This window comes from Myxine glutinosa, chromosome 1, assembly GCF_964187855.1.
Source record: "Myxine glutinosa chromosome 1, kmMyxGlut1.1, whole genome shotgun sequence".
NCBI lineage: Eukaryota > Metazoa > Chordata > Myxini > Myxiniformes > Myxinidae > Myxine > Myxine glutinosa.
In genome coordinates this window covers 163,335,172-163,356,182 of record NC_136261.1, presented here as the reverse complement: position 1 = coordinate 163,356,182, position 21,011 = coordinate 163,335,172, and the positions used below count along the sequence as shown (strand labels likewise).

The 21,011-nt window shown below is 40.1% G+C and overlaps 1 long non-coding RNA gene across 1 annotated transcript in view; it reads right to left on the bottom strand.

Moving 5' to 3' along the window:
• Positions 1 to 6,078: 6,078 nt before the first annotated feature.
• The window catches only part of LOC137431353 (uncharacterized), a 59,727-nt gene continuing 44,794 nt past the window's right edge, over positions 6,079 to 21,011 (bottom strand). The window contains exons 2-3 of the long non-coding RNA XR_013622054.1: positions 8,788 to 8,953; positions 6,079 to 6,209 (exon numbers count right to left, since the gene is read on the bottom strand). This is a non-coding gene — a long non-coding RNA (uncharacterized LOC137431353). The remainder of the gene's footprint in view (positions 6,210 to 8,787; positions 8,954 to 21,011) is intronic.

Here is a 21,011-nt window from a genome sequence, read left to right as displayed (position 1 = left end):
AAGACCTGGTTTGATAGTGATGCTTCGCCTGCTTCCTTTAAGGTTTAATGTAACTTCCACTCTGCTTCGCACTCCTTGTCCATCCTCTGAGAAAGGTCGGAATGAGAGGATCTCAGAGCAGTTAACATGATTCAAAACACCTTCATGGTAGTTCTGGGTGCATTCTAACCGTCCTTGAAGGAGCTGCGTCTGCAAATGACATATTTCACACTTTAATAGGACTACCAACTCGATGTAAGAAATAGAATAATACAACATCAATTAACTTCAGTTGAACATACCAATAATGACAAAATACTTCTCCAATTATCCAATGGCACATAAACAAAATTTGCATCACAAATACCATGAGCAACCTCATCTTATAAAGCCAAAGCTAGTTTCTGTTCAATATTAAACTATTGACAAACATTTCCGGAAAAGAAAAGGAAAAAGGTAGTTTCACAGTTTCCACACCACAATCTCCCCCTTCCCACCCTCTTGTCCCGGCCTTCCCCAATGAACAAAAAGATTACCTGAGGTATTTGCCTTAAAAAAACAAACAAAAAAGCTTCCTCTGCTACATTCACAGCACTATTTCTGATCAACACTGACCATTAAACACAAAAGTCATTTCTCCACCTTGACACGAATTTCCACAAATATATATATTTTTCCTTGAGTAATTTTCAAAATCGATGTGTGAAAAGCAAGTCTCTCTTGTTACAATTTTTTCCACTCCTAAAAATGTATTTATGGAATTTACTTCTCATAATAGTGAAGCTCTGAGGTTTGTAACATTCTGCAATCAGAGAAGGTATCTTAATACAACAACAACAACAACAGGCATTTTAAGGCCATTTGCCCTGCAAGAGCGGGGGTTAGCCTTGCGGTCCCCATGACAATGTTCTCCATTTTGCCCTATTTTCTGCATCTCCCCTTGTTAACCCCCTTGCCCGCATTTCTTCTTCGACCATCTTTAGCCAAGTCTTTCTCGGTCTTCCCCGTCCTCTACTTCCTTCGACATTCATTTCCATCACTCTGCTCAACCAGTCACTTTCATCCTTCCTCAACACATGACCAAACCATCTCAACCTGTTCTCTTCACAGCATCCATCACAGGCTCTATTCCCATCATCTTTCGCAATACATCATTTGTCTTCCTCTCTCTCAACGATACTCCACACATCCACCGAACCATTCGCATTTCCACCCTTTCCAGCCTTCGTTGCTGCTATACGTTCATGACTCATGTCCCTCTCCCATAAATCATAACACTTCTCACACATGCAGCATACACCTTTCCCTTCAGCTTCAGCTTCAACGACACTCCCCTCCTCGTCAGCACGCCACTCAGTTCCCGAAACGTCTTCCATGCACATCTCACTCAAGCAACCGTTGCCGAGTCTGATCCACCTTCTCCATTCAGCATGTCTCCTAGGTAACAAAATGTTTTCACACCTTCCAGCTTCATGCCGTCTCCAAGATCCAACTCAACATTTCCTCCATCTGCAGCTCCCTCTGTGCACACCTTACACTTGAATGTAGCTGCCACACTGGTTAATGACCCTCTCAAACCACTACATTTTTGATGAACCCACTCAGCGCACATTGGACATTGAATGAAATTCACTCCGACACCCTTCCTGCACACAGCACATGGCCACTTCCCAGTTCTTTCCACCTCACCACATGCTTTACCACTTGCCATCACCTTCGTTTTTCCGATATTCACCTTCAGACCTTTTGTCTCCATACATTCCTTCGACTTGTTCATTTTCTCCTTCAGTCCATCCATACTTTCTGCAATCAACACCAGATCATCTGCATACAACAACTCCCACGGTAAACCCTCCTTTACGTTCTGAGCAAGCACCTCCATGACAGCTACAAATAGTAGCGGACTTAGTACCGACCCCTGATGCACTCCCACCTTCACCTCAAACTCACCATTGTTCCCGTGCTTCGTCCTTACAGCTGTGCACGCTCTTTTGTACATTGCCATCACTACTCTGATCAAGCATTCCTCCACTCCTAACTTCCTCAATGCTCATGTCACTACTCCACGTGGAACCCTATCGAATGCTTTCTCCAGATCAACAAACCCAAGAAACAACTTCTTCCTCTTCTCATTGAGACAGAAGGTATCTCAATGAAGCAAACAATTCAGAAAATGATGTTCCGAAATGTTATTTTATCAGTCAAGTAGTTTTACATGAAAATTCCCATTCACGTCATCACCAAGCAAGAGGGTGGATTAGGTTGATCAATGAAAATATGAAAGAAACTTTACAATCACTTACCCTGAAATGGCATGTCTTCCATTGTTTTTTTGCAAAAACGGTATTGCAAAAACGGTATTTTTTGTTTTTTGATTAATCAATTATTTGAGGAGTTATTTAATTATTAGCGATTAATTAAGTACTTATCTAATTAATCAAATTTCCTTTCTCTTCTGACCATTAACTCAGGCACCTTTTGAGTTAGGAAGCTGATATTTGGACATGCCAATGACCAGGTGATTTAGCTGCAAAGGCTATTTTTGATTTATTGTACACCGCACCTTTCCTATGCCATCTCCAGGCATTGCAAATCGTCATTGCTGGGCACCGAAGGGGGCTCAGCAGTGACGCACGCTGAAAGGGAGTACTCAGTTTTCACTCTGTTTGTTTGTTGTACACCGCACCTTTCCTATGCCATCTCCAGGCATTGCAAATCGTCATTGCTGGGCAACGAAGGGGGCTCAGCAGTGACGCACGCTGAAAGGGAGTACTCAGTTTTCACTCTGTTTGTTTGTTTGTTTGTTTTCTTGTTTGTTTGTCCGGACGATATCTCAGCCATCCTTTGAGCTAGGAAGCTGAAATTTCGGCACAGTAGTGAGCAAGTCCTTTGTCAAAAACAGTATTTTTGTTTTTGGAATAATCAATTAATTGAGGAGTTATTTAATTATTAGCGATTAATTAAGTACTTATTTAATTAATGAAATTTCCTTTCTCTTCTGACCATTAACTCAGGCACCTTTTGAGTTAGGAAGCTGATATTTGGACATGCCAATGATCAGGTGATTTGGCTGCAAAGGCTATTTTTGATTTATTAATTAATCAATTAATCAATTAATCGATTAATTAATTTAATTATTCGATTAATGACTGAATTTTTTTTTTTTTTAAGTTACAGATTCTGATGAAATGGTGGTGGATGATGTGTTCTCTGACCGAATTGATGAATAATTTAATTTTTTTATGATTATTATTTATTCATTTTCATTATTAATCATTTATTTATTTTCTTTCTCATTTGGCCAATATCTCAGGCACCTTTTGAGCTCAGAAGCTAATATTTGGACATGAGTGACCAAGTGATGTGACTATCAAGGATATTTTTGATTTATTGATTAATCATTTAATCGATTAATTATTTATTGATTAATCGATTAATTGTTTATTGATTAATCAATTAATTATTTAATTTTTTGATAATGACTTATTTAATTAAATTTCTAAAAGATACATCTTCGGATGAAGCACTAGTGGTTTAGTTATGCTATTAGCCAATTGATGAAGAAAATATTTTGTGATAATGTTTTATTGATTGTAATTATACAATTAATCAATCAATTGGTGTACACCTTCCCCCCCCCCCCCCCCCCCAATGCAGCCTCTACGAGCTGCTTTGCGGTATTGCCGGGCGCTCGCGCGCCCCAGCAATGCCGCGCTAGAGGATACTTAATTATTTGGCATGGGGGCAGTGTACTTTGAATGTGTTTGTACTTGTTGTACACCACTCCTTTCCTATGCCATCTCCAGGCGCTGCATAACGTCATTGCTGGGCACCGAAGGATGCTCGGCAGTGATGCACGCTGAAAGGGAGTACTCAGTTTTCACTCTGGTTGTTTTCTTTATTGCTATCTTGTTTTCTTGCTTGATGGCCGGGCGATATCTCAGCGATCCTGCGAGCAATGAAGCTAAAATTTCGGCACAATAGTGAGCAAGGCCCCCCCCCCCCCCCAAAGCCCTCGCCCTCTCTCAGATCTCTCGATGTCTCCATGTCTCTCGGTCCCTGCTCTCAAATGTTGTGTTTGTGTCCTTCCCCCTCTCTCCCCATCTTGTCTACCACTCCCGATGTTATATGTTTTGTGTCGGTTTGTCTTTCTGTTTGATTAATGTTCGCTCTTTCACGAGCCTCGATCTTGTATACAAAAAGTACTTTGTCAAAAACGATATTTTTTGTTTTTGGATTCATCAATTAATTGATTTAATTTTGTTTTTTTGTTTTTTTTTTATAATTATTATTTATTTATTTTCATTATTAATTATTTATTTATTTTATTTCTCATCTGGGAAATATCTCAGGCACCTTTTGACCGAGGAAGCTGATATTTGGACATGACAATGACCAAGTGATCTGGCTGCAAAGGCTATTTTTGATTTATTGATTAATGAATTAATCGATTAATTATTTTTATTCGATGAATAACTTAATTAATTAATTTTTTTTAAGTTACAGATTCGGATGAAATGGTGGTGGTTTATGTATTATATTAGCCAATTGATTAACTATTTAATTTTTTATGATGGTTATTTATTTATTTTCATTATTAATTCTTTATTTATTTTACTTCTCATCTGGGCAATATCTCAGGCACCTTTTGAGCTGGGAAGCTAATATTTGGACATGACAGTGTCCAAGTGATGTGGCTATAAAGGATATTTTTGATTTATTGATTAATCATTTCATTGATTAATTATTCATCGATTAATAGATTAATTATTCAATTTTTTATTCAAGACTTTTTAAATTATATTTCTAAAAGACAATCTTTGGATGAAGCACAAGTGGTTTAGTTATGCTATTAGCCAATTGATGAAGAAAATATTTTATGATTATCTTTTATTGATTTTAATTATGCAATTAATCAATCATTCATTCATTCATTCTCCCTCCCAACAGAGTACATTTGAGCTGCACTGCGGTATTGCCGGGCGCCGGAGGTGCCCCGGCAATGCCGCGCTGGGGGATATTTAATTATTTGGCATGGGGGAGGTGTACTATGAATGTATCTTTACTTGTTTTCTTTCGTGTTTGTTTGTCCGGGCGATATCTCAGCAATCCTTTGAGCTAGGAAGCTGAAATTTCAGCACAAGAGTAAGCAAGTACTTTGTCAAAAACTGTAATTTTTGTTTTTTGATTAATCGATTAATTGATGAGTTATTTAATTATCAGCGATTATTTAAGTACTTCGACATTTCCTTTCTTTTCTTGCCATTATCTCAGGCACCTTTTGAGTTAGGAAGCTGATATTTGGACATGCCAATGACCAAGTGATTTGGCTGTAAAGGATATTTTTGATTTATTGAGTAATCAATTAATCGATTCATTCCTTTTTGATTGATCAATTAATCAAATAATTATTTAATTTTTGATTGATGAATTTAATTAATTTTGAAAAGGTTACAGCTTTGGATGAAACACTGGTTGTTGAGGTATGCTATTAGCCAATTGATTAAGAAATTAATTTATGATCATTATTTATTGATTTTAATTACTCAATTAATCAATCAATTATTGTACACCTACCTCTCCCTCCCAATATCATCTCGTTGTGCTGCATGGCGGTATCACTGGGCGCCGAAGGCAAGAGAGCGAAGGCGCCCCGGCAATATCGTGCTGGATGATGTTATTTAGTTATTTGGCATGGGGGCGGTGTACTTTGAATGTATCTACTTGTTTCTTTTTTTTCAAAATCAAAAAGCAACATTTCTGATAAATCAACACCTCACTTTAACTATTTATTATCAGAAATAACTCTTGTTTCATGATCAAAAGAACACAAAGTATCACAAGCAAATGTGCAATTATTTGCAAGATGTCAGTGGTTAGGCAATGTGCTGAAGCCAAAGACAGAAGCAGTTCAGCATTAAAAGGAGGATCATATTCAAGTTATAGTCGTAACTTTAAGAGATTATAATTGATGCAAAATCGGTGAATAGCTTTCAGTCTAAATAAAAAAGAGCGTTTCACTCTTTAACTACCAAAAGCAAAATCATGTCTTGTCTTGGATATGCTTCCCTTATCAAGGAATGACTTACAGATTTTGTGTCTTGTAGTGAGGCCATCTGCAGGAACGTGTTGGGTAAAGCTCTGGATGAACAGTTCTCCAAGTCTTTTGTCTTCAAAAGTGAATCTCCTTTCTTCTGATAAACGGTTGGGCAAACACCAGAAATATCGACCTGCAGAAATGAGATCACCTTTTGATTTAGCATAGAATGCTTTACAATGGCTGTAGAGTAACTCCTTTCAATCATAATATTGGAGTTTAATTATAAATGGGTGTCATAGTAGAAAAAGCAAATAATAACAACTGTGCTTTCTTTCATTAAAGGCCGTTTTGCAGCTTCAATTACGAATGTATACCCTCCACTTCCTCTGCATTATCCCGACAATCTTTATCTTATTTTACAATAACCGTGTGTATGTGGATGTGTATGTGTATGTGTATGTGTATGTGTATGTGTATATATATATATATATATATATATATATATATATATATATATATATATATATATATATATATATATATAATATATATATACACATACAAACATATATGCAAGCCAACATTCCACACAAATGAGGGCAAATAAAATGTTAATCTACAAGCCAGGTCTATGACTTTTGCAATAAAACACAACATGCTTCAGCTATCTTCATAATCTCTGCTTACCTGATGTTTTCCCCCTGCTCCACCAGGACACGAATGATAATAATGAATGATCGTTTTAAGCCCATTTTCCCCGCTAGAGCAGGAGTTAGCCATGCGGGCCCCATGACAATCATGGTTTCCTGTTTGAGGCAATGTTTTTATGGCCGGATGCCCTTCCTGACACCAACCCTTAGTCGCCTCTTACGATGCGCAGGGATACGGTGTACCTATTCTAAATCGGGGTACACACCGTGATCATTCATCCCAGAAAGCTGGTACTCAATTTGCCGACCTCGGAAGGATAACAGGCTGAGTCAACCCCCCTGGCGTTAATTCAGCGATCGACCGGTATTCGAACCCAGTAGTCTAGTAGGAAGACTAGGTCCCCCTGCACCCCCCGGAGATATACTTCTAATCAGTGTTTCTAGATTGGAAAAAATGTGTAGAAAATGACTAGCTATGGCCCCAAGCTGAAAAAATGTCCCACATACCATTTTTATGCAAATTACTGCTGCAAATTTTATGCAAAATTATGCAAATTTTATGCAAATTTTTGATGAGGAGTAGAGTTGAGGGGTCTTTGAGGGCTTCATCGAGGTGCTCTCGGTTGCAAGACTGGGTCATTCTGAGAAGCACAGCAGGGTCAGAGATCATGATGTTCTCCTCCTCAGTGAATCTCTCCATCAACAGCCTCTCCATTGCCTCACACACTGTTTTGAGGCAAAAGAGGGACTTTGCGTAGGCCTTTCCACTGAGAACACCTTTGAGAGATCCACTTGTTACTAGTTGTGCCTCAAAGAGAATCTCTGCATATCCAGAACCACGCATCTTGTGTCCAGTGAGCATCCCGATGTAGTTCATGGATGTGTGGAAGGGTCCAATCGTTACTACATGACTAGCAAATTCATTTGGCCAGCGCCAGATGATGGGAAGGGCTTTCATGCAGACACCCAGATCAAATGTATTCAGGACCCATCTCTGACCCACCTCAGCAGTTGCTGCCTCGGAACGCTTCAGTAGCTCACGAACAACTGCGTTGTCTGTGATCGGTCTGTGCCTGGTGCCTGCATGGCATGGCAATGGCCTGCAGCCTGTGCCTGGGCTAGGGGGTTTCACCTCTGCAACTGGTTCTCCCCCACCCAGCAAATCAACAGTCGACTACTGCACGCCTATCCACCAACCGATCACAGACAACGCAGTTGTTCGTGAGCTACTGAAGCGTTCCGAGGCAGCAACTGCTGAGGTGGGTCAGAGATGGGTCCTGAATACATTTGATCTGGGTGTCTGCATGAAAGCCCTTCCCATCATCTGGCGCTGGCCAAATGAATTTGCTAGTCATGTAGTAACGATTGGACCCTTCCACACATCCATGAACTACATCGGGATGCTCACTGGACACAAGATGCGTGGTTCTGGATATGCAGAGATTCTCTTTGAGGCACAACTAGTAACAAGTGGATCTCTCAAAGGTGTTCTCAGTGGAAAGGCCTACGCAAAGTCCCTCTTTTGCCTCAAAACAGTGTGTGAGGCAATGGAGAGGCTGTTGATGGAGAGATTCACTGAGGAGGAGAACATCATGATCTCTGACCCTGCTGTGCTTCTCAGAATGACCCAGTCTTGCAACCGAGAGCACCTCGATGAAGCCCTCAAAGACCCCTCAACTCTACTCCTCATCAAAAATTTGCATAAAATTTGCATAATTTTGCATAAAATTTGCAGCAGTAATTTGCATAAAAATGGTATGTGGGACATTTTTTCAGCTTGGGGCCATAGCTAGTCATTTTCTACACATTTTTTCCAATCTAGAAACACTGATTAGAAGTATATCTCCGGGGGGTGCAGGGGGACCTAGTCTTCCTACTAGACTACAGGATCCGAGCATCCCAAGCCGGCACCCTAACCGCTCAGCCAACACCAGGCTTCCACCAGGACACGAATCACAATTAACTCTTCTGACATTATTTCAATACATTCTCCCTTCATAAAAGGTGATTTATGATCCATTTCAATCAACCCATCTGTCACATGATTCACATAAGAGGTCCATCTGTAAGTACAGTCGTAAGATTGTATGGTATGTTTCACTGTGTGGTAAAGTTTACCTCGTCCAGCTTCTCCTGGCCTGTGAAAGGCAGAGAGTTCTGCAATGCACTCAGCAATCCACGTTTCACGTTCAGCACCCAAAAAGGCTCATCCATCAATGGGCAAAGATGTGAAACAACTCCATCTTGGAATGAGAAGTGCAGGGGAAAGTGCTCCAAAGCCTCACTGCAGAAATTGAAAAACAATGCCTCTTTCAGTCATCATATTAATCAGACTAGCAATGGTACCCGCCCTATGGGTGGGGCTTCAATTGGGAAGCCCAAATGAAAAGGAAAAATATGAGAAATTGAAGGCTTTTTTTTATTTTAAACGATTCATATAAACATCCGTTGAATCATATCACACGCAAATCATCAAAATCTAACGAGTACATGGCGCCCATTTTGAAAAAAGATTGAATTCTGCAAAACGGAAGCGGCCGCTACACTCATTCTCAGTCGCACGTTTATGTGTGAAGAGTGCGCGCCGAATCTGTAACACGGAAGCGGCCGCTACACCTGTTTCTCAGTCGCTTTGCACACGCTGCCATGTTACTTCGGAGCCGCACGTTTATATCAGAAGAGTTTGTCAGGAGTCGATCTACTCTATCCTGGTACGTAGAATAAACAGTATTTGTAGAATTTCAACAAAAGCCACATCACTGTTCATATCGGTAAATATTATTCCATCGTGTTTGGAAAAATTGGAAAATTTGGAAAAATAATATAGCCAATTTTACTCCCAGAGGTCCCAGGAATACCCACCCAAAATATCGTTGCGATAGGTTGAGCCGTTTTTGCGGTACCTTCGAACGGACGGACGGACATTTGGTGAATTATCGTAAGATATCTCAGGAGTAAAAATTAAAATGTTTAATTCCAAATATATTACTCAAATTTAATCTTCGTCCCCCCCCCCCCCCCCTACCCTCTACGATCCATTCGTCTTTGCTACTGTTCCACTTTCCTCCCTTCCCTCCTCCTCACTCTCCATATGACACTCGATAAAAGCTGTTTCTCTTGCAGATCAGAGGCAGAAGTGCATTCATGGATTGGCCATTACTCAGAATATATGTCATCACTGAGCTGGTTCACTGCTTCTCCACAACTTTATGTCTCGCTTCTCTTGAAAGCTCCTCATCTCACCATACTCCAAGGGATAATGTGTGACATTAAAATCTTATTTTAACCCGCTCCTGAACGGTGCTTCTCCACCACATTATGTCTGATTTCTTTGCAAAGCTCCTTGGTCTTCATGTTTGCCTTGTGGGTTGATCAAGTCTGTTTCTGGTGTTTGTTCCCCCCTCAATCCCCTCCCTGAAATCAAACGGCGACACAGCTGACACCGCACGTGAAAAAGCCGAATGCCTCAACTCTGTGTTTGCATCAAAATCTTGTGTCCCGAACCCATCTCTCTCTCTGTACCCACCTTTCCCAGTCGAACTCAGCTGCTCCAGGACTCTGTGTCCTTCTCTCCTGACAAGGTGGAGAAGTTTTTGTGAAACCTCGACTCTGATTCTGCAACTGGACCAGACGGCATCAGCCCACCGGTCGTAAAATCCTGTTCTTCTACTCTATCTCACCTTCTCTCTGTTCTCTTTGCCCTCTCTTTTGCTCAAGGTCATCTGCCATCAGCTTGGAAATCAGCCAACATTACAGCTTTACACAAAAAGGTGCAAAAACAGATCCTTGCAACGACAGACCAATCAGCTTGCTCCCAATAATCAGCAAGGTTATGGAATCGATCATCGCTTCTGACATCAAATCCTTCCTCTTCTCCAATGGCTTGATCTCGGAGCATCAATTTGGATTCATACCAGGTCATTCTACTCTGGACATGCCTATTCTGCTGTCTCAACAATGGATGGAGGTCCTTAATGCCAAACAGGAAATCAGAGCTGTCTCCCTTGACATATCATGTGCCTTTGATACAGTCTGGCACCCCGTTCTGCTCTCCAAACTCTCCTCCTATGGTATCCATGGAAATCTCCAAGCATGGCTTGCGGACTTCCTCTCTGGTCGTAGTCAACATGTGGCCCTGAATGGATTTCTCTCATCTCCCCTTCCTGTTCAGGCTGAAGTTCCGCAAGGCAGTGTCCTGGGCCCTGTGCTTTTTCTGGTCTTCATCAATGATCCCTCCGTCTCTCTGGAAAATCCTCTCTATCTCTTTGCTGATGACTCCACTCTATGCCGCTCCATTCCTCAACCCTCAGATCGGCAGTCTGCAGCCTCCTCACTCCCTGCAGACCTGGACAAAATCACAGACTGGTCAAACAAGTGGGACATGTCTTTCAATCCTGACAAATCTCACACTCTATGTCTCTCCGAAAATATTGTCTGGAAAACCCTCCCATCTACTTTCTGAACAATCCTCTCCAAGAAGTTCTGTCACTCAAGCTTTTGGGTCTCACTATCTGCCTTGATCTTTCCGAGGAAAACCACATTTCCACGCTAGCCTCCAAAGCCAGTCGCCGACTGGGCATCCTCCGTCGTGCGAAGTCCTTCCTTGGCACACCTGCGCTCCTCACCACATACAAGGCTTTCATCCCCAACTCAATGGAATACTGCTCTCCCCTCTGGGCTGGTGCTCCTGCCTCACACCTAGCTCGTCTTCACGCTGTTGAAACCAAAGCGTTCAGAATCATTGGAATCTCCCGCGATGAAGCTAACTCCAAGGGCCTTTCACTCACTCACCGCAGGCAGGTTGGTGGTCTTTCCGTCTTCTACCGACTGCTCTCTGGCCTTGCCCCCCCCCCCCCCCCAGCTCTCTCTGGGCTCTGTCCCCCAAATATTCCTGCAGGTCGCACAAGATCTGCCTGCAACCCTCTTATGGTTAAACTGCCAAAATCAAGGCACTCTGCTCACCTTCACTCCTTCATTCCTCTTTTCTCCCACCTCTGGAACAATCTCCCTCACTCTCTTCAATCCCAATCCACCCTCCAGGTCTTTAAAACAGCTGTTCACCACCATCTCTTATCTTCCCCCATCCAAAACCTTGATCTTTCTACCCCTGCTAATTTCACCCCAAATCCACTTTTTTGAAATACCAACTTCTGTCCTGGAAGTCCTTGGTGTCCTTGTGTTTTATACTTCTCCCACCCCCCCCCCCCCTTCCCACGCCTCCTCCCCCCAAGCCCTCTCCCTCCCACATATCTCCCTGCCCTCAAATGTTATGTTTGTGTGCTTCCCCTTCTCTGCCCATCTTGCCTTCCGCTCCCTCTTTTTATATATCTTGTTTGTCTGGTTGATTTGTTTGTGAAATAAGTGTTAGCTCTTTCGCGAGCTTTCTCGATTTCTCGATTCAGTATACAAAAAAAAAAAACATGAATCTTGAACTTGTTCTGTAACTTATCAAAATAAAGTGAAGTACCAAGTTTCAGTTGAATATGTTAAAGGGTATGGGGAAAAAGTTTGGAAAACCACAGGTGGGATGGATGGAGACAGACAGACATATGAACAGACAGAGAGCAAACCTATAGTCCTTTCCGGTGAAACTGGTAGGAGCTAATAATAGGTGCGCATGGGGCCCAACATGATTCTTCCATTTCATGTATGTACAACCTATGATGATAAGGAAAATGATGATGTGACCGACCAGTAAAGCCTGATAGAGGATTATACGAATTCTGCTCTCATGAAAACAAAAGCTTTCTACCATCACAGTTACAATTTGGGAAGGTACAATTCATGGAAGACAATCAAACCAGATTTTGCCTGCCAAAAAAAAAATACATAAAGGAAGATAAAAAATAAATAAACAAGAAGACGTCATGCGTAGCACGATACTTGCAAAATCCACCCCCCCCCCCCCCCAAAAGTTATTTCATGAAGATTAAAATTTACAATCTCGATCAAAGCTCGGGTCAACAGGATGAAAAGTGACGATTTTTCAGATGAAAAATGATGATTTTAGAAGTTTGACCTTGAGTTGACCTTTGACATTTTGACCTCATAAATAATTGGTTTCCCAATTCAGTGAGGCAAAGCACAAATGCAAAAAGGTCAAAACCTTTTGACCTCAAAAATAGTTCATTTCCCAATGTATTGACTCAATATACAAATGTTATTGAATTTTCAACTCAGTCGGATTTAAAATGGCGATTTTAGAAATTTGACCTCCAGATGACCTTTGACCTTTTGACCTCAAAAATATTTCATTTCGCAATGTATTGACTCAATATATAAATGTTATTCAATTTTCAACTCATTCGGATTTAAAATGGCGATTTTAGAAATTTGACCTCCAGATAACCTTTGTCCATTGACCTCAAAATCAATAGGCTTATCAATTGGGACGACCTAGACAACTTGGTGAAGTTTCGTGACGATCGGTTTAGAATTGTGACCTGTAGGCCAGTGACAAACAGACAAACAGACAAGACAGAACCACAAAAGCAATCGACCAATATACTTGAAAAATCTTCGTTTTGCAAGTAACAAATTTCTACCCAAGAATAATCCATTGGTGTTGATGTTGTGATTCCGGACGTGCTGCTATCATCATCGTGCATGCGTGTCGTGCTGCAATGTCTTTTGCGGAATATTCCTCTCAAGTCCTAAAAATCTGAAAAATTATTTACCAAATGAGTGCATAGTAAATATTGCCAAGATTAATTTGTAGCTCAGAGTGAGAAAACTCAAGCAAACAGGTATGCAATACTCTCCAAAAGGTGTGTCCAGCCTGACATGAGACTCTCCAAAAGGTATTTCCAGGCAACGACAGCATTCCTCAGGCATAATGACAAGTCTGAACAATTCAGTTAAACTGCTGCACAATCGGTTATTATTGTGTGAATAGGACAAACAGGTGATGGCTGTTTCAAAAACAAACTGTTCCATAAAAGGTTACGGAGACATAAAATTTAGAAATCGCTCAGATTGATGTACAATCTACTGCAAAAATGGATAACTCCACATCCACATCCTGCTTATTGCGTTAGTTATCTCATTCCATCAAGTCATGTCCAACTTCTGGTGACATTCGTGATCAGATTTCTCCAAACATCCATATCCTGCACTGCTTCCTGAAGCTTTGGGAGAGAGAGCTCGTTTGCAGCCTTGACCCCATCCATCCAGCATGTTCAAGGTCTGCTTCTTCCTCTTCTTCCCTCAACCATAAACAGCATGGTTGACTTATCCAGACTTTCCTTTTCTGCACACATGATGTGTCCAAAGTGCGGCAGTTTCTGTTTTAGCATCAGCGCTTCCAATGCACATGGTGGTCTCATTTCTTCAAGCACCGATTTGTTTGTTGTTCTTGCAATCCATGGGATTTTTAACATTCGTCTCCAAAACCATATTCCAAAACTCTCAATCTTCTTCTTTCCTTTATTTTTCACTGCCTAAGACTCACATTTGTACATCGTCTATGACTGCAATAAATACATTGCAACTGGGATTGAATACCAGAGCATTCGCCTGGCCCAACCTCCTCTTGGTTTGTATTGTCACATCTTTGTTTTTCCAGATCTTTGTCAATCCTGACATTGCTATTCTTCCCAACATTAACCATCTTATGAATTTCTCTTCCACATTCTCTGCTCGCTTCAATCTTAGAACCAAGGAAGATGAAACTTTTCATTATTTCCACACGATTGTCTCCCAATCTTCTCACATCGATCTTCTCAGTTGACAAGATTTTAGTCTTTTCAGGTTTAAATAAAGACCAGCCTTTCCACTTTTCTTCTTCATTGTCTGCAAAAGTTATTTTTACTTTCCGCCAACAGAGTGCTGAGTGGGTATCATAAGCATATCTTACATTGATGCTTAATACATCTTCCTCCAATCCTGACTCCCCCCTCTATGTCATCCAAGTTAGATTTCCCCATGATGTACTCACCATACAGATTGAACAAGTAAGAGGAGAGAATGAACACCTGTCTGACTTCTTTCCCAACTCCAAACCATCCTGTCTCTCCATACTCTGTTCTTACTGTAGATTATTGTTTAATGTACAAGCTCTTATCAGACATATCAGGTGTTCCGTCTGACATCTCCATTTCTCTCAACATAATCCACATCAATTCATGATGAACACAATTGAAAGCTTTGCTGTCTATACTACAAGAAAGATGTCTGTTTGTCTGTCTGTGTGTCGCCATTTTTCTCATAGATGCCCAAACTGATCTTCGTCAAACTTTCAGTGGTTCATCTGTGAGTGCCAGGGAGTGCCAGGGAGTGCTGTAGGCAAAAAAATAAATAATTGCTCCATCGTGCCTAAAGTTTAGGCCCCTAAACCTTTGTGGCGATGTAAACGGTAATGTTAAATGATCCCCTTCCCCATATTCCTTAGTGAGGGGTAGGGACGTGTTTTAGGCACCTGCAAAAATAGAATGTTTTTGTTTATTTCTTCAAAATTCTTTCTCGTATTCTCGTTCTTCAAAGGTAGCCACATATTAATTACTATGTCATTTGTATAGTTTTTATTTTATGTTATTTTTTTGTATACAAGATCGAGGCTCGTGTAAGAGCTAACATTGATCACAAAAAGACAAACCGACATAAAACATGATAAAGGGAACGGGAGACAATATGGAGAGCAGGGACATCGGGAGATCTGTGGGAGGGAGAGGTCTTTGGGGGAGGAGGCATGGAAAGGGGGGGCGGGGGGGGTGGGAGAGGTGAAAAACACATGGACACTGCAAGGACTTCCAGGAAAGAAGTCGGTATTTCAAAAAAGTGGATCTGGGGTGAATTAACGAGAAGACCTTCCATCTTTCTTTCACTTGTGTTTATTATGTCAGATATTTTCCCGTTCTACTCCTAAGGACCCCATTCCTTGACAAAAACCTTCCTGTGTCTCTCTTATCGTTTCGAAAAGATATCTTGTTTTTCCCGCTCTGTTGTCACTTTCTATCCCTATGCACGCCTCTTTGAAATGTTTCTCTGTCCTTCCTAGCTTGTCGTAGGAAGTTGGCATTTATTTGGCAACTTTGGTTTTCATCTCTTCTGTCTGCAATATTTATTGCCTCTTCAGCCATTTATATATTTTTAATAATAATTTTTTTTACAACAGCCATTTAGCTTTTTTCTTTCTGCTTGCTTTTGGGAAGGAGGATTGAGTTTATAATGTATTTTCGCCCCTGTATATTTGTGAACAGGATGTCTCAAAAAGTTGTGCATGGATTCGGACGAAATTTGGTGGAGAGGTTGGGTGTGTGATCAAAAATAATTGACTCGATTTTGGTGAAGATTTGAATCCTGATCCGGTTCAGACAATTTTATGAAGTGATTATTCACCATCGAGTGATCGGGTTAAAACCGATATACAGCAGTATATCGCAAAAAGGTATGGACGGATTCAGAGGAAACTTGGTGGACAGGTTGGGTGTGTGACAAGGACGAATCGATTTGATTTGGGTGAAGATCCGAATCCAGATCTGGATACGAGAATTTTTTGATTTTCACGTGATTTTTCACCATTGACCGAGAAAAGGGTTTAAGATTAATTTGTGTGATTTTTGCTATAAATTCATTCTAAAGCTTGGAAGCTCAATATGACAACTCTTCTCGTGAAAGCCAGACAGTTAATTTTGCATATTTCTTCAGAAATGGCCCAAATTGCTCGTTACCGCTGCCATCCAAATGAAAACTTGCCCCATCACCGACCAAGACATGATCACGAAAAATCTCATCCGATATGATCATCTTCGGGATTTATTGAGCAAATTTATTGCGAGCAGTTTGTTCCAACTCAGTAAACTCATGGAGGAGTTTGTAAGAATGCAGCTTTGCTTCTTTCAAAATCCTAAGGCAAGCATTCTTTGACATGTCCCCGTCGGCAAAGATGCCTGCAGCACTGACATTTTTGAGATGTTCCAAAAGCTCCAAGGATTTGGGTAACTGCCTCGCCAGTGCAAACTGTTTTGGAATAAAGCATTTGCGGTGCAAATCACGATTAATCTTGGAAATTGTTTATATTCAGTGCGAACATATTTATGTCATATTCCTGTCTGAAACAGCACTGAACAACCACAACTGAGTGGATCTCTTCCAATGAAGTGGACAAGCATGGATTTGTCGATCTATGGAAAGAAAAAAATGCAAAATAATGAAATACAAATGCAATCAAGTATTAAGATCTACATTTTAAAGTTATAAAGTTTTGTGGAGTGGAGTGGAGTCTTGTTCTTGTTCTTAAAGTTGAGTCTTGTTCTTGTTCTTAAAGTTGAGTCTTGTTCTTAAAGTTGTTCAAAAATATAATTTGTCCAGTGTTATCTGGGATACCTTTATAGTTTCGTCCAGTGTTATCTGGGACACCTATATAGCTTTGTCCAGTGTTATCTGGAACACCTTAATAGTTTTGTGTAGTGTTATCTGGGATAACTTTGTAGCTGTATATCAAACATATTATTTTCAGGGTTGGCCCGATTGCCTCGAGGTACAGTATGTGCCTCAAAGCTCTCTGTCTCCAAAGGTCTCCAAAGAAGCTCTGTCTCACTCTTTCTCGCTGGACACTTCATGGCTGCACAGTTTCTGCTCGCCCTCCCCCTACGATTACTGTGCCTGAGTCTCGCAAATGGTGGAGGAAGTCGACACCCAACTGCATGCTAAACTGTGACCCTTCCACAGTCAAGGGCAATGTTATCCTGCAAAGGTCAGCCTGCTTCCATGTGAACAATCAATGTGTGTGGGTTTTAGTTCATCTCCTGCCTAAGTTTAAGTTCTAAGTCTTTAAGTTTAAGTTCTAAGTCTAAGTTTTTGGGCTGTCTAAGTTTTTTTTTGGGGGGGGGGGGGGGGGGGGGAGGGGGGGGGATTAATGTTAGCTTTTACACGAGCCTCGATCTTGTATACAAAAAAAAAAGTTTCGTGAATATCTGTCCGTCTGTCTGTTGTCCTGAGAATCAGTCCATTTGTGTTCTGTCCTGTGAAAATAAATCCCTTACTTTATCAAGACGACATGTCTCCCTTGCCTCATCTCGCTGCACTTAAATGTTTCAGTTCATTGGGCTTTCCCTGGAGGAAGAAATCAAATTAAGGGGATGGTCTTCATCTGATAATTACCTGTTCCTTTAGAGGTTGCAAAGGTGGACCATATAAGCGTTCGTTATCATGACCTGCTAATCATCGGCCATCCACATGACCCTCGGGTGACTGGCGTGCATGGACCTATCTATTGGGTGCTAACCCTGGCCCCAGCAGGCCACGCACATATGACACTATTATTTATGTCAAAGTATTACAATATTACTCATGAAGGAAATGCATATGTACTTCCAAATTAATGATGCAGTAAGCTGCCTTGATGCTGTAGACTTAAAGAAAGCCAATTGGAAAAAGCAAAAGCAAACCAAGGGATTGAATAACTCCAGGTGTTGAACTTTGAAGTAATTTTTTTAAACTGTTCCACTCTGAAGTACATGGAATAAAATAATGATAATGTTTCAAATACAACAAGCAAAACATTGTTACTATAACAAATAACTATATAAAAACTATAACAAAACATTGTTATAGTTGACTCTATTATACGAGTAAAAGTTTTACATTTAAAATTGTGGATTACCCTGTTTATATGAAATATTGTCCAGATATATACAGTACATAGATGGATGCATACCAACAAAATAGAGCTAAACCACATTTATTGCAAGATGGAACCTGCTGAAGGTTAGTGGACTGCGGTTTGAAAAGTATGCCAGAAACTCAGGTGGAAGAATTCATGTTAATCCCTGCAGATAAACGGTGAAATACCTGATTCATACAAAAGACAACAAAAAGTTTGAAACTTTATAAAGGGCAACAACAAAATGTTACGACCATCAATATTTTTTAGATTGTGAATGACCCTCTTCATATAAAATGTTGATTAATCGTTGGGTTACAAACACATTTTCCATTTGTTCAAAAATATACTCCAAAAACATAAATATTATTTTTTGTCTTCCAAGAATTGTGTTTTTTGTTTCATTTTTTTAGGAGAGTGTTTCTTAAACCCCCAAGGGAGTGAACCCAAAGGGGGCAATGAGTGGGTTTCAAGAGGAGCCGCGAGCTGTCTGCGCTAATTAGTAACACAAGTCCTAGTCATGTTCCCAACGACTTACCGACTTGCATTCTCAAGCTTAGTAGTGATCAAAACTAAAGGCAGAAACAGGCTGATCGATGTAGACAGTGAGCTACGATGTTCACCGAGTAAGACAAGTCCTCAAATTTACATGTTGTGTGCAAAAAGGAAATAAAAATGGCCAAGGTTCCAGCCTTTTTGTTATTGATCCTGTAGTCCGGGTTGGCACGAATGGGCCCAGTCCAGTTTTCCCAACCTAGTTAAAACCCCCCAACTGAATAAACCCAGTATTTTTCCAGGAAAGTCATGGGTTTTTGTACACCGCACCTTTCATATGCCATCTCCAGGCATTGCAAATCGTCATTGCTGGGCACCGAAGGGGGCTCGGCAGTGACGCACGCTGAAAGGGAGTACTCAGTTTTCACTCTGTTTGTTGTACACCGCACCTTTCCTATGCCATCTCCAGGCATTGCAAATCGTCATTGCTGGGCACCGAAGGGGGGCTCGGCAGTGACGCACGCTGAAAGGGAGTACTCAGTTTTCACTCTGGTTGTTTGTTTGTTTGTTGTACACCGCACCTTTCCTATGCCATCTCCAGGCATTGCAAATCGTCATTGCTGGGCACCGAAAGGGGCTCGGCAGTGACGCACGCTGAAAGGGAGTACTCAGTTTTCACTCTGGTTGTTTATTTGTTTGTTTGTTTGTTTGTTTGTTTTCTTCCTTGTTTGTTTGTTTGTTTGTTTGTCCGGGCGATATCTCAGCCATCCTTTGAGTTAGGAAGCTGAAATTTCGGCACAATAGTGAGCAAGTCCTTTGTCAAAAACGCTATTTTTTGTTTTTCGATTCATCAATTAATTGAGGAGTTATTTAATTATTAGTGATTAATTAAGTACTTATTTAATTAATCATATTTCCTTTCTCTTCTGACCATTAACTCAGGCACCTTTTGAGTTAGGAAGCTGATATTTGGACATGCCAATGACCAGGTGATTTCGCTGCAAAGGCCATTTTTGATTTATTAATTAATCAATTAATCGATTAATTATTTAATTATTCGATTAATGACAACATTTTTTTTTTTTTAAGTTACAGATTCTGATGAAATTGCAGTGGTTTATGTGTTCTATTACCGAATTGATTAATAATTTAATTTTTTAATGATTACTTTTGATTTATTTTCATTATTAATCATTTATTTATTTTCTTTCTCATTTGGCCAATATCTCAGGCACCTTTTGAGCTCGGAAGCTAATATTTAGACATGAGTGACCAAGTGATGCGGCTATCAAGGATATTTTTGATTTATTGATTAATCAATTAATCAATTAATCGATTAATTTTTTAATTATTCGATTAATTACGAAAAAAAAAAATTAAAAATTTCAGTTACAGATTCTGATGAAATGGTGGTGGTTTATGTGTTCTGTGACCGAATTGATTAATAATTTAATTTTTTAATGATTATTATTTATTTATTTTCATTATTAATCATTTATTTATTTTCTTTCTCATTTGGCCAATATCCCAGGCACCTTTTGAGCTTGGAAGCTAATATTTGGACATGACAGTGACCAAATGATGTGGCTATCAAGGATATTTTTGATTTATTGATTAATCATTTGATCGATTAATTATTTATTGATTAATTGATTAATTATTTATTGCTTAATCAAATAATTATTTAATTTTTTATTAATGACTTATTTAATTACATTTCTAAAAGATACATCTTCGGATGAAGCACTAGTGGTTTAGTTATGCTATTAGCCAATTGATTAAGAAAATATTTTGTGATAATCTTTTATTGATTTTAATTATACAATTAATCAATCAATTAGTGTGCACCTCTCCCTCCCAATGCAGCCTCTATGAGCTGCACTGCGGTATTGCCGGGCGCCTGAGGTGCCCCGGCAATGCCGCGCTGTAGGATATTTAATTATTTGGCATGGGGGCGGTGTACTTTGAATGTATCTGTACTTGTTTCTTGTCCTTTTAAAATACTCAATCCTTGTAGGGGATAACATAGGGTCGCGGCGAACAAATACCATTACGTGTGAGTTGTTTGGTAAATCCAGCTGAGAAACACTGTTTTAGTATACCTGTCACATTTCATTTATTTTTTAAACAATATACCAATTTTATTATTTCCAAAATTTATGTATCATCCTCAACCTCTCATTAAGATCACACTCTAAAATTTCCCTTTTTTCAATGCAAGCTATCTTGTTCTCAATCTTAGAAC